Source organism: Ahaetulla prasina, chromosome 1, assembly GCF_028640845.1.
Source record: "Ahaetulla prasina isolate Xishuangbanna chromosome 1, ASM2864084v1, whole genome shotgun sequence".
In the NCBI taxonomy this organism is placed as follows: domain Eukaryota; kingdom Metazoa; phylum Chordata; class Lepidosauria; order Squamata; family Colubridae; genus Ahaetulla; species Ahaetulla prasina.
In genome coordinates, this window is record NC_080539.1 from 141,951,808 (window position 1) to 141,964,275 (window position 12,468).

Genomic DNA, 12,468 nt, shown 5'->3' on the forward strand with positions numbered 1-12,468 from the left:
GTGTTATTCATATTTTAATGTTCTTTTTATCACTGATCTACTTAATTGGGTGGTTGTGTTTGTATTGTTTGGGTTTTTTATGTTTGTGTTTATTACCTTAAATGGCCAGAAATCCCTACTGATTTGGCAGTATGGAAATATGCCCACCAAACAAAGAAATTCTCTGCAGGCCTAGAGTTTGTTTGTTTGTTTTCTAGATAAACTACACCGAAGTAATTTCCCCCCCAAATATATTATTATGAATCTTCAGGGACATGATCTCCAGATAGGTAAGCAAGAAATTTAAGAATTATACATGTGGCAAATGAAAGACCTGGACAGCCTTCTAAGTATGGTTAAAATTGAGAAAAAGAACAAGAAAAATAGGAGCAAAAAAGAAAAAAAAGGACAACATAACTTCAAAAATTTAGGAAGAGAATAGGGAGTCCTCTTTAACAATGGATGCAGGAGGGAGAAATTCTGCTGAATTATCGAGTAAAAAAATCCACTTTAAGGACTGAGGAAAATTCCAATTTTTTAAAAACAGTATTTAGATAATTTCTACTACTAAATATCGCTACAGTTTGTTGGCTAGGAGAAGTAAAATCTGGTGGTGGTAGTGGTGATGGTAATGGTGATGAGGAGGAGGAGGGAGGGAGAGAGAGAGAGAAAATATAATCATGCTGCTTTCTTTTAATTTAAATCTGTTTTGTTATAAATCTATCTAGCTCTCTCTCTATCATCTATCATTAGATTTATTTATTAGATTAAATCCATTTACTAGAAAAGTTGTTTGATCAAGTCTGTTGCTATACTACATCTCTTTGCTCCAAAAGGAAAGGAGAAATACTCTAAAACTAGCAACACAAAACAAATGTACTACCATTTTATTAAACTTGTATGCTGCCCATCTCACTAGATGCAAATCTAAGCGGCTTACAGACATTCAATTAACATGCAATATAGAACATTAAAACAATGCAGCATTTGCACTATGCTCTTCTCTGTTTCTGAGCTGATAATGTCTTCTGCTGAGCTCATATGGGCTTGTCCCCATCTTTGATTAAGATGATGCTTGGAAGCCCCTGTAATGGAGAGAGTTTGCCTCTACTGACCATGACTCAATGAAATGCAGAACCATGGTCAATTAATTCTGTATAACTCAAGCATGGTCCAAAAGACAAGGACTTCATAAAAATGTATCAAAATGACAAACACTGTTTTAGATATAGAGCAAGCTTCAGGTTCCTCACAATTGCAAAAGAGTTTCCAAATGCAAAGAAATGCCTTCTTTCTTGGAGAATACAAGATGTTTTACTGGGAGAAGAAAGATTTGGAGCAATTATTTGACAGGTAAGTGATAATGGCATCCAACTGTTAACAGGTAGAAATTGCTGAAACATTTTCTATGAGAAAAGCCAATTAAAAAGCTGATGAAGACCAAATTGAGACTTTTCTCCTTTCTGGACATGCAGATGTCATACAGTGTACAATTATTTCCTGTCAAAGTTCTGCATAAAGCAGAATCATTGAATATAAGGATTTGAGACAGTCTGCTCCAACCCCCTGCCAATGCCAGTATCCATCACTGCAAATGCAATCTGCTTTAAAAAAAAAAGAAAGAAAGAAAGAACTAGATAATAAATGTGCAAACATTTAACAGCCAACTTAAAATGTCCACAAAGAATACCAAAGAGCATAGTAAAAAGTTACAGAGGTAGTCATGCCAAGAAATCAACTCTGAACATGCTGGCATTATCCCTGGTGTGTAATGGCACTATAGATTAAACTCAAATGGAAGGAATTCATGTACTGGTAAAAGTCATAACAAAATCTGCTAATGAAGAGCTGAATTCTCTAGATACATGCTGCCTGCCTAATGGACTGTTGAAATAAATATCCATTTGGTTCAGTTCCAAGCTGGGAGAAAGACCCTGGAAACATGGAGACTGATTGGAAAGCTGGCTTATTGATGAAGCAGAACCACAAGGGTTTGTGGTTCTGGGCAGCTGACAAAATGGAGTTGGCGGGGGGGTTTATACCTGCTTTTGGGCTTTGCACTTGAGCTTCCTGTTCCTGTGCAAGAGCATGTATTCTATTGTCTGTCGTCAGATTCCTATGGGGTCATGAAGGGATTATGTAGGGATTATGTAGGGATCATACATAATCCCTACTCTGCTCTATAGGCAAAAGGGGAAATGCAAATCCTAGGTGCATGTCTGAGCTAATTTTGTCAACCTTTTGTTTGTTGCTTATCTGAGTTTCTGTCTTGACCCAGTCATTCTGAATGGATTATCAAATCTGCATTTCTGAAAGTTGGCCTCCTTAGTTTCTGCTTGGGGCAGGGAAACTGGGGCTGGTTTCTGAATAGGCTGACCCAATCTTTCTGAATGGGCACAAAATATACGTTGGGGGCTATTAAGAAAGACTGAGTCTACTTTCTATCTTTAAAAAAACATGTTTCTCCATTTCTCATCTAGGGAAATATAATATTCTGCCTTTTCTAATATTCCCCAAAATATTTCATTCCTTGGGGTGGGGGAAGGTGTTGTTGCTGACTTTCTACAGGACTATGCATTAACACAGGAGGAAAATGGATGGATTTCTCTCTCTTTTTTTCCTAGTCAAAATTTCACAATGACTCCACATCACCAACATCCTTATCTTTCTGCAAAATGTCTAGCATGGAATACACAAGAATAACGTGACACAGCTGACAAATAGTTTAGTCAATGAAATTAAACATGAGTTTCAGAAATTTGTACAGCTCAGAACGTATTTCTAGTCATAAAGCCTAAGGCTACAAAACGTTGCACAAGCCAGTAACTCCTGTTCTCCCAATTTAACAAATTCAGTACTGATGTTCTAACATTTCTTTAATCCTGTTCTAGCATTCCTTTAATCCTCTTGAAAAGAGCCTAAATGACAGGACATAGGCTAAATGAACCAAATGAAATGTTTTGCACACACTATATAAATGCACATATACTACGTGCCCATTTCGTTCAGTTTTTGAGTAAGCAACATTATAGGGAATAAATGCACACATTCTTTGGTAAGATAAAACTTTTAAAATAGAAATGTAACGAACCTTGCAAAGCATGATTGCTTCCCTCGCGTCTATATACCAGATGAAATACTGCTATTTATGCTTTAAACTTGCTACCTTTCTGTTTTTGAGGTCATCATTGACTGCATCCAGCCATAACAATCATAATCCTTCCACCTCTCTCACCATATATTCCATACATTGGAATACACCAATTTATTGTTGTTCTTCCATATATTTGTTCTGGAAATCAATCTTTACTCATTCTCTGGCCTAGGAACTGGGAGACTGCAAATTCTAGTCCCACTTTAGCCATGGAAGCCAGCTAGGTGACTCTGCGCCACTCTCTCTCTCAGCCCAACCCACCTCACAGCATCGTTGTTGTGAGGAAAAAGAGGAGAAGGAAGGAGCCTTAGGTATGTTCGCTGCTGTGAGTTACTTGTAAGTACTAAGGCAGAATTTTTAAAATATCTAGTAAATAAACACTTCTTTAACACTCAGTTTTGTATTTTGTCCTTATTCATTCAGCAGCCATTTATTCTTGGGTCCTTCTTCCTGTTTTGTTATGCATTCTTTTTAAATCAAGCACTGCTACTCATTCATCTGTTATGTTATTCCCATATCAGAGCCTGGTCAAAACCACAAAATTATACACAGCCAGTTTTGTTTCTTTCAACAAACATTCATTTCTCACAGCAGTTCACAGACAGTAGCACTCCATTACATTTTTACCAGCAACTGCATTACTTAAATTTTCTTTATCCATTTCTCCATCTATAGTAAGCATTCTTTCCTAAGGTCAGATATGTATAATTTCAAGTTCTGAACTCAATTTTCTCTCACAATTACCAGTTCTGCTTATAAAAAGCAGTGGGAAAACATGTGATTGGAAGAATTGAAATTTACATTATGCTAGAATCTTATGGTAGTTAATTTAGAAATTTAGGCTTTACTTCACAAAGGGACTGACCTATTCCTAATCAAGCCTTTCTGTTAAATAGAACACAGAATAACAGGGTTGGAAAGGACCTTGGAGGTCTTCTAGTCCAACCCCTTGCACTATTTATTATTTATTTATTTATTTATTTATTTATTTGATTTGTATACCGCCCTTCTCCAGAGGACTCAGGGCAGTTCACAGCCAATAAAAATACATATAATACAAGTTAAGAACAATATAAAAAACTGATTCAATTTATGGCCTAAAAAACTAAAATAAGAATAAAATTCTTAAAATAAGAATAAAACCCCGTTTAAAAGATTACATTTAAGCTAGCAGGAGGGCTAAACTAGCAGGAGGGCCTATACCATTCTGGAAAAATGACTGTTCTGTCTCTTTTTGAAAACCTCCAGTGATGGAGCACCTATAACTTCTGGAGGCAAGCTGTTCCTTTAATTAATTGTTCTAGGTTCTACCATATCGCAATGTCTAAAATGGACAGCTAACATCAAAAATGTTATCAAAAAAGGGCAACAAAGACTCTTCTTTCTGCGCCAACTCAGAAAGCTCAAACTGTCCAAGGAGCTGCTGATTCAGTTCTACAGAGGAATTATTGACTCTGTCATCTGCACCTCTATAACTGTCTGGTTTGGTTCTGCACAGACTTCAGAGGATAATTAGAACTGCAGAAAAAGCGATTACTACCAACCTGCCTTCATTGAGGACCTGTATACTGTACGAATCAAAAAGAGGGCTGTGAAAATATTTACAGATCCCTCATATCCTGGACATAAACTGTTTCAACTCCTACCCTCAAAACGACGCTATAGAGCACTGCACCCCAGAATAGAATAGAATAGAATAGAATAGAATAGAATAGAATAGAATAGAATAGAATAGAATAGAATAGAATAGAATAGAATAGAATAGAATTTATTGGCCAAGTGTGATTGGACACACAAGGAATTTGTCTTGTTGCATATGCTCTCAGTGTACATAAAAGAAAAGATACGTTCATCAAGGTACGACATTTACAACACAATTGATGGTCAATATATCAATATAAATCATAAGGATTGCCAGCAAAAAGTTATAGTCATACAGTCATAAGTGGAAAGAGATTGGTGATGGGAACTATGAAACGATTAATAGTAGTGCAGATTCAGTAAATAGTCTGACAGTGTTGATGGAATTATTTGTTTAGCAGAGTGATGGCCTTCGGGAAAAAACTGTTCTTGTGTCTAGTTGTTCTGGTGTGCAGTGCTCTATAGCATCGTTTTGAGGGTAGGGGTTGAAACAGTTTATGTCCAGGATGTGAGGGACCTGTAAATATTTTCACGGCCCTCTTCTTGATTCGTGCAGTATACAGGTCCTCAATGGAAGGCAGGTTGGTAGCAATTGTTTTTTCTGCAGTTCTAATTATCCTCTGAAGTCTGTGTTTTTCTTGTTGGGTTGCAGAACCGAACCAGACAGTTATAGAGGTGCAAATGACAGACTCAATAATTCCTCTGTAGAATTGGATCAGCAGCTCCTTGGGCAGTTTGAGCTTACTGAGTTGGCGCAGAAAGAACATTCTTTGTTGTCCTTTTTTAATGATGTTTTTGATGTTAGCTGTCCATTTGAGATCTTGCGATATGATAGAACCTAGAAATTTGAAAGTTTCTACTGTTGATACTGTGTTGTCAAGTATTGTGAGAGGTGGAAGTATGGAAGGGTTTCTCCTAAAGTCTACCACCATTTCTACGGTTTTGAGTGTGTTCAGTTCCAGATTGTTTTGGTTGCACCACAAGGCTAGTCGTTCGACCTCTCGTCTATATGCGGATTCGTCATTGTCTCGAATGAGACCAATCACTGTTGTGTCATCTGCGAACTTCAGTAGCTTAACAGATGGATCATTGGAGATGCAGTCATTGGTATACAGAGAGAAGAGAAGTGGGGAGAGCACACAGCCTTGGGGGGTCCCTGTGCTAATTGTACAGGTATTTGATGTGATCTTGCTTAGCTTCACCTGCTGCTTCCTTTTTGTTAGGAAGCTTGTGATCCACTTACAAGTCTGTTCCGGTACCTGTAGCTGGTTTAGCTTAGTTAGAAGAATGTCTGGAATGATGGTATTGAATGCTGAACTAAAGTCTACAAAAAGGACCCTTGCATAGGTCTTTGGAGACTCAAGATGTTGTAGGATGTAGTGCAGAGCCATATTAACAGCATCATCTGTTGATCTATTTGCTCGGTATGCAAATTGCAAGGGGTCTAACAGCGGATCCGTGATGGTTTTCAGGTAGGAAAGCACTAGCCTTTCAAAGGTTTTCATGAACAACTAGACACAAGAACAGTTTTTTCCCGAAGGCCATCACTCTGCTAAACAAATAATTCCCTCAACACTGTCAAACTATTTACTAAATCTGCACTACTATTAATCTTCTCATTGTTCCCATCTCCTTCCACTTATGACTGTAACTGTTGCTTGTATCCTTACGATTTATACTGATATTGTTTCCTGATTGCTTATTTGTAGTCTATGACTATCATTAAGTGTTGTATCATTAAGAGTTAAATTTGTACCCTATGACTATCATTAAGTGTTGTAAATGTTGTACCTTGATGAAGATATCTTTTCTTTTACGTACACTGAGAGCATATGCACCAAGACAAATTCCTTGTGTGTCCAATCACACTTGGCTAATAAAAATTCTATTCTATTCTCACTGTCAGGAAATTTCTCCTCAATTTTAGGTTGGATCTTTCCTTGATAAGTTTCCATCCATTACTTCTTGTCTTCCCTTCAGGTGCTTTGGAGAATAGGTTGACCTCCCTCTTCTTTTTGGCAACTCCTCAAACATTGGAAGACTGCTATCATGTCACTCCTACAGCTACAAATCTACAAATACTTTGGAAAACTAAGCACACATACAAGAAGATAAACTAATCTTACCTTTTTCTGGGTTTTTATTTTGCTTCACGTTCACATTTTATTATTTATTATTGCATCTCTCCCTGATGATGCTACTCTTGTAATACAGATTAATTGGGGTATTAAACAGGAGACAATATTGCTTCCGAGTTTTTTAATTGGACAAGAGACTATCTCTTATCTTTTGCAATAATAATCTGACCTTTGAGAAAAAATAGCATTAGATCCAAAGCAGAATAGGATCACTTGACAATGTGATCACTGGCTAATAGGAGAAAAAAAATAGCAACAAAAATTGGACGAACATTAATCTTCTTGACTTTCTTATCTTCCTAATTTAATGATTCTCCTCTCCAAGAAATTAAAAGACGCTTGCTCCTGGGGAGGAAAGCTATGGCAAATCTAGATAGCGTACTAAAAAGCAGAGATATTACCCTGCCAACAAAAGTGCGCATAGTCAAGGCTATGGCTTTCCCAGTTGCAATGTATGGCTGTGAAGGTTGGACCATAAAAAAGGCTGAGCGCCAAAGAATTGAGGCCTTTGAACTCTGGTGCTGGAGAAGACTCCTGCAAGTCCCTTGGACTGCAAGGCGAACAAACAAGTCAGTCCTAGAGGAGATCAACCCTGACTGCTCTTTAGAAGACCAGATCCTGAAGATGAAACTGAAATACTTTGGCCACCTAATGAGAAAGAAGGACTCACTGGAGAAGAGCCTAATGCTGGGAAAGATTGAGGGCAAAAGAAGAAAGGGATGACAGAGAACGAGGTGGCTGGATGGAGTCACTGAAGCAGTAGGCATGAGTTTAAATGGGCTCCAGAGGATGGTAGAGGACAGGAAGGCCTGGAGGAACGTTGTCCATGGGGTCGCGGTGGGTCGGACACGACTTCGCAACTAGCTCCAAAAATTAATTTGCTTGTTGATATAAGCTGCAGGGACATTTATAAAGGAACAGTTAGCAACTAATAGATATTTGCACTATTTTTAATAATGTTTTCTTTTTTTCTCTCTTTTCTTTATATTCTTAAATAATAAATGTGGAGATTTAGGTATTTAACTCAGAGATTTAAATTCTAATATATTGCTAAACAATATAATTGTAAAATGGAATTTAATTTTATATGGTTAACTTCTAATCACACTCAACACTAGTCTTATGGACATTCTTTTGTCTAGTGAAAGATACCGTATTTCTGTGCCAATCTTTATTTTATTTCTTTTCTCCTTTTACCTGTTTATTTGCTCTTTTTAAAAAAATCATGATTTAAAAAAAAAATTAAACAAAGACTAATTTGCCTCGTAAATTTAAGACAAACTGTTTCTAACCAAAAATATGACTAAGAACCAGAGAGAAAAATTAGAGGAAATAACAGGATTTGAAATTGTAAAAAAGGTTAAATATTTAGGAGTTTTTCTTACTTCATCAAATGTAAAATTGTATAAGAATAATTATGATGTGTTATGGCAAAAAATTCAGAAGGAAATGAATACTTGGAAAAAATTACAATTATCTTTGTTGGGGAGAATAGCAGCTATAAAAATGAATGTTTTGCCTAAAATCTTGTTGTTGTTTCAGATGATACCAATAATTAAGAAAGATAAAAATTTGGAAGAATGGCAGATTGGAATTAATAAATTTATATGGGAAGGGAAAAAAGCGAGAGTTAAAATGAAAATAATGCAAGATACACGGGAAAGAGGAGGATTAAAAATGCCTAATTTAGGGACGTGGTGGCTCAGGGGCTAGGACGTTGAGCTTGTCGATCGAAAGGTTGGCAGCTCAGCAGTTCGAATCCCCTAGTGCTGCCGTGTAATGGGGTGAGCTCCCGTTACTTGTCCCAGCTTCTGCCAATTTAGCAGTTTCGAAAGCACATAAAAATGCAAGTAGAAAAAATAGGGACCACCTTTGGTGGGAAGGTAACAGCGTTCCATGCACCTTTGGTGTTAAGTCATGCCGGCCACATGACCACGGAGACGTCTTCGGACAGAGCTGGCTCTTCGGCTTTGAAACAGAGATGAGCACCGCCCCCTAGAGTCAGCAATGACTAGCACGTATGTGCAAGGGAAACCTTTACCTTTACTAATTTAAAATTGTATTATGAAGCAGTTGTTCTTTCTGTAAAAAGTGATTGGTTTAATTTGACAGAGGAAAGGATTTTGAATATAGAAGGTTATGATTTATTATATGGTTGGCATGCATATTTATTGTATGATAAGAAAGTAGATAAAGCTTTTAAGAATCATGTGTTGAGAATTTCTCTTCTGCGTGTCTGGAAAAAATATTATTATAAGTTAAATTATAAAATTCCTATATGGGCAAGTCCTCGGCACGCAGTAGAGAATATAAATATAGAACAGAAATGATTACTTATAAAGATCTTTTATATAATGAGAGGGGAAATCTACAACTAAAATCTTTGGATACATTAAAAGAAGAAGGGAGGAATTATACTTGGTTTCAATATGGACAGTTAAAGGCTAGATGGAAAGAAGATCAGAAAATCGGTATTATTCAAAATGAAGAAAATTTGGTTAAACAAATTAGAAATCAAACCCAGGGGCATATAAAGAGATTGTATAATGTCTTGATAGACTCTGAAAGAGATTTAATAAAGGACTGTATGATAAAATGGGCACAGAATATTCAGGAACCAATAATGTTGGACACATGGGAGAAAATTTGGGTTAGAAATGTTAAATTTACGCAAGCGCAGAATTTAAGGGACAATCAGTCCTATACTCAAATTATACTCAGTCAGGGCTGCTCGACTGCCACTCCCCCCTTTAATCCTTTCTTCCCTTCTCATCCTTCTTAAACTTCCCCCACCACCTTCTCCTCGCTTTCCTACTTCCCCTCCTCTTTCCCACTTCTCACTACCATCCTTTCTAACCCTCTATCTTCTCCTTCTTCTCCTCCTCCTATCCTTTCTTCTCCCTCCCTTCTTTCCTCCCTACCCACCTACCTACCTACTTTCTTCCTTCTTTACTCCTCTTTCCTTACCCTTTCCCTTCGGGAGTGTTTGCCGAGCAGTCCCGACATTACACCATTCCAACTTGTTTAATTCTACTATTATTTCTGTACAATGGCAACCAATCAATTTATAGTCTTCCCCTTCCCCGCCTCCTTCCCCCCCCCCCCTGAGACTTCCCAGAACAGAATACAGGGTATTGTAACTAACAAACATAATCTAAAATATAACATAAAACATATTCCATTTCACACCATCACACTATCAATTCCCTTCTTTCTTAAACTAATACATAATAATTCCTAACTTCACTCAAAAACTAATTGATATTTTTTAATCTGATACTTATTTTGAATATAATCAATCCACTTCCTCCATTCCAATATATATTTTCTTGTGTACAGTCTTTCAAGTAGGCAGAAATATTTGCCATTTCTGCTAAATTTGATACTTTACTAATCCATTCTCCAATTGTAGGTAAGTCTTCTTTCTTCCAATATTGTGCAATCAATAATCTTGCAGCAGTTATTAAATTCAGAATCAGTTTTGTCTCTATAACAGTGCAATCTGAGATTATTCCTAATAAAAGAACTGTGGAACAAACTTGATCTTCTTTTTCAAAATGTTCTGCATAATCCACCATATTTTAATCCAAAAGGCTTTAACTTTTTTGCAAGTCCACCATATATGATAATAGGTAGCATCCTCACAATCACATCTCCAACATTTTGCTTTCACATTTGGATACATACATGACAGTTTTTTAGGATCTAAATGCCATCTATAAAACATTTTATAAAAATTTTCTCTTAAATTTTGTGCTTGCGTGAATTTAACATTCCTCACACAAATTTTTTCCCATGTTTCTAACATTATAGGTTGTTGAAAATTTTGTGCCCATTTTACCATACAATCTTTAACCAACTCCATTTCTGAATCAATTTCAACCAATACATTATATAATCTCTTTATATGCTGTTGACCTTGATCTTTTATTTGTTTTACCAGATTATCATCACTTTGCCTTATACCAATTTTCTGATCTATTTTCCATCTAGATTGCAATTGTCCATACTGGAACCATGTATAATTTCTTCCTTCATCCCTCAATTTCCCCCTAGATTTCAACTGTAATTCCCCTTTTTCCATAGTCAAAAGCTCTTTGTAAGTGATAACTTCCATTTTTTGTAATATATTTATATTCTCTATCATATGTCTGGGGATGGTCCATATTGGTATCTTTCCATCTAACTTATATTGATATTTTTTCCAAATCCTCAACAACGCACTTCTGACCATATTATTCTTAAATGTCTTATCAATTTTCTTGTCATATATTACATATCGTGCCATCCATATAACAAACCATAACCTTCTATATTCAAAATCCTTTCCTCTGTTAAATTAATCCAATCAGAAATTAAAGTTAAAACAACTGCATCATAGTACAATTTCAAATTAGGCATTTTAAACCCCTCTTTCCCTAATGTCTTGCATTATTTTAACTTTATCCTCGGTTTTTACCCTTCCATACAAATTTATTAATCCTTTTGCCATTCTTGTAAATTTGCATCTTTCTTCAAAATTGGAATCATTTGAAACAAAAATAAAAATCTAGGCAAAACATTCATTTTATAGCTGCCACTCTTCCCAACAATGATAATTGTAACTTCTTCCATTTCTCCATTTCTTTAATTACTTTTCCCCACAATACCTCATAATTGTTTTATATAATTTTACATTCGATGCTGTAATGTATACTCCTAAGTATTTAACCTTTTAACTACTTCATATCCAGTTATTCTTTCTAATTCTTCCTCTGATGTGTATTCATATTTTTAATTATCATTTTGTCTTCTGTTGATTCACTTTAAACCCAGATACCTTACTATACTGATCAATTGTCTCCATCAAATATACAGCTGAATGTATTGGTTGAGATAAAGAAACAACCAAATCATCTGCAAACGCTCTTAATTTATAATCTTGATTTTTAATTCTAATTCCTTTTATTCGATCTAAACCACGTATCTTACTCAATAATATTTCCAAAGTTAGAATGAATAATAATGGTGACAAGGGACATCCTTGTCTAGTCCCTTTCTCAATCTTGAAAGATTCTGTTAATCCACCATTTACTATTATTTGAGCTGTTTGCTTTTGATATATAGCCTTAATTGCTTGAATAAAATAATCCCCAAATTGCATTTTTCTATTACTTTAAACAAAACTGCCAATCCAATCTATCAAAAGCTTTTCGGCATCCAAAAGAGAATGCTGCTGAAACCTGGCTGTTTCCTTCCAAATATTCAAGTAAATTTACAATTTGTCTCATATTATATCTCATCTGTCTCCCCTTAATAAATCCTGATTGGTCATTATGAATTAATTGATTCATCAGTGGCATCAATCTATTCGCTAGTATCTTAGCAAATATCTTATAATCAGTATTTAAAAGCGATATTGGCCTATAATTCTCTGGTTTAACACCATCTCGATCTTCTTTAGGTATTAATGAAATAAAAGCTGTCCTCCATGAAGGAGGAGCTTCTCCTCCCCTTTGTATTCTGTTAAATAACTCCTTAAGTGGTACAATCATCTCATTTTGTAAATTTTTATAA

At 35.9% G+C, this 12,468-nt stretch overlaps 1 protein-coding gene and 1 long non-coding RNA gene across 8 annotated transcripts in view; one reads left to right on the forward strand and one right to left on the reverse strand.

The window, feature by feature from the left end:
• The window catches only part of MLIP (muscular LMNA interacting protein), a 101,502-nt gene that overhangs the window by 19,451 nt on the left and 69,583 nt on the right, over positions 1-12,468 (reverse strand). The gene's annotated exons all lie outside the window — the stretch shown is intronic.
• Positions 198-12,468, forward strand: part of LOC131195256 (uncharacterized) — a 76,540-nt gene continuing 64,269 nt past the window's right edge. The window contains exon 1 of the long non-coding RNA XR_009154388.1: positions 198-269. This is a non-coding gene — a long non-coding RNA (uncharacterized LOC131195256). The remainder of the gene's footprint in view (positions 270-12,468) is intronic.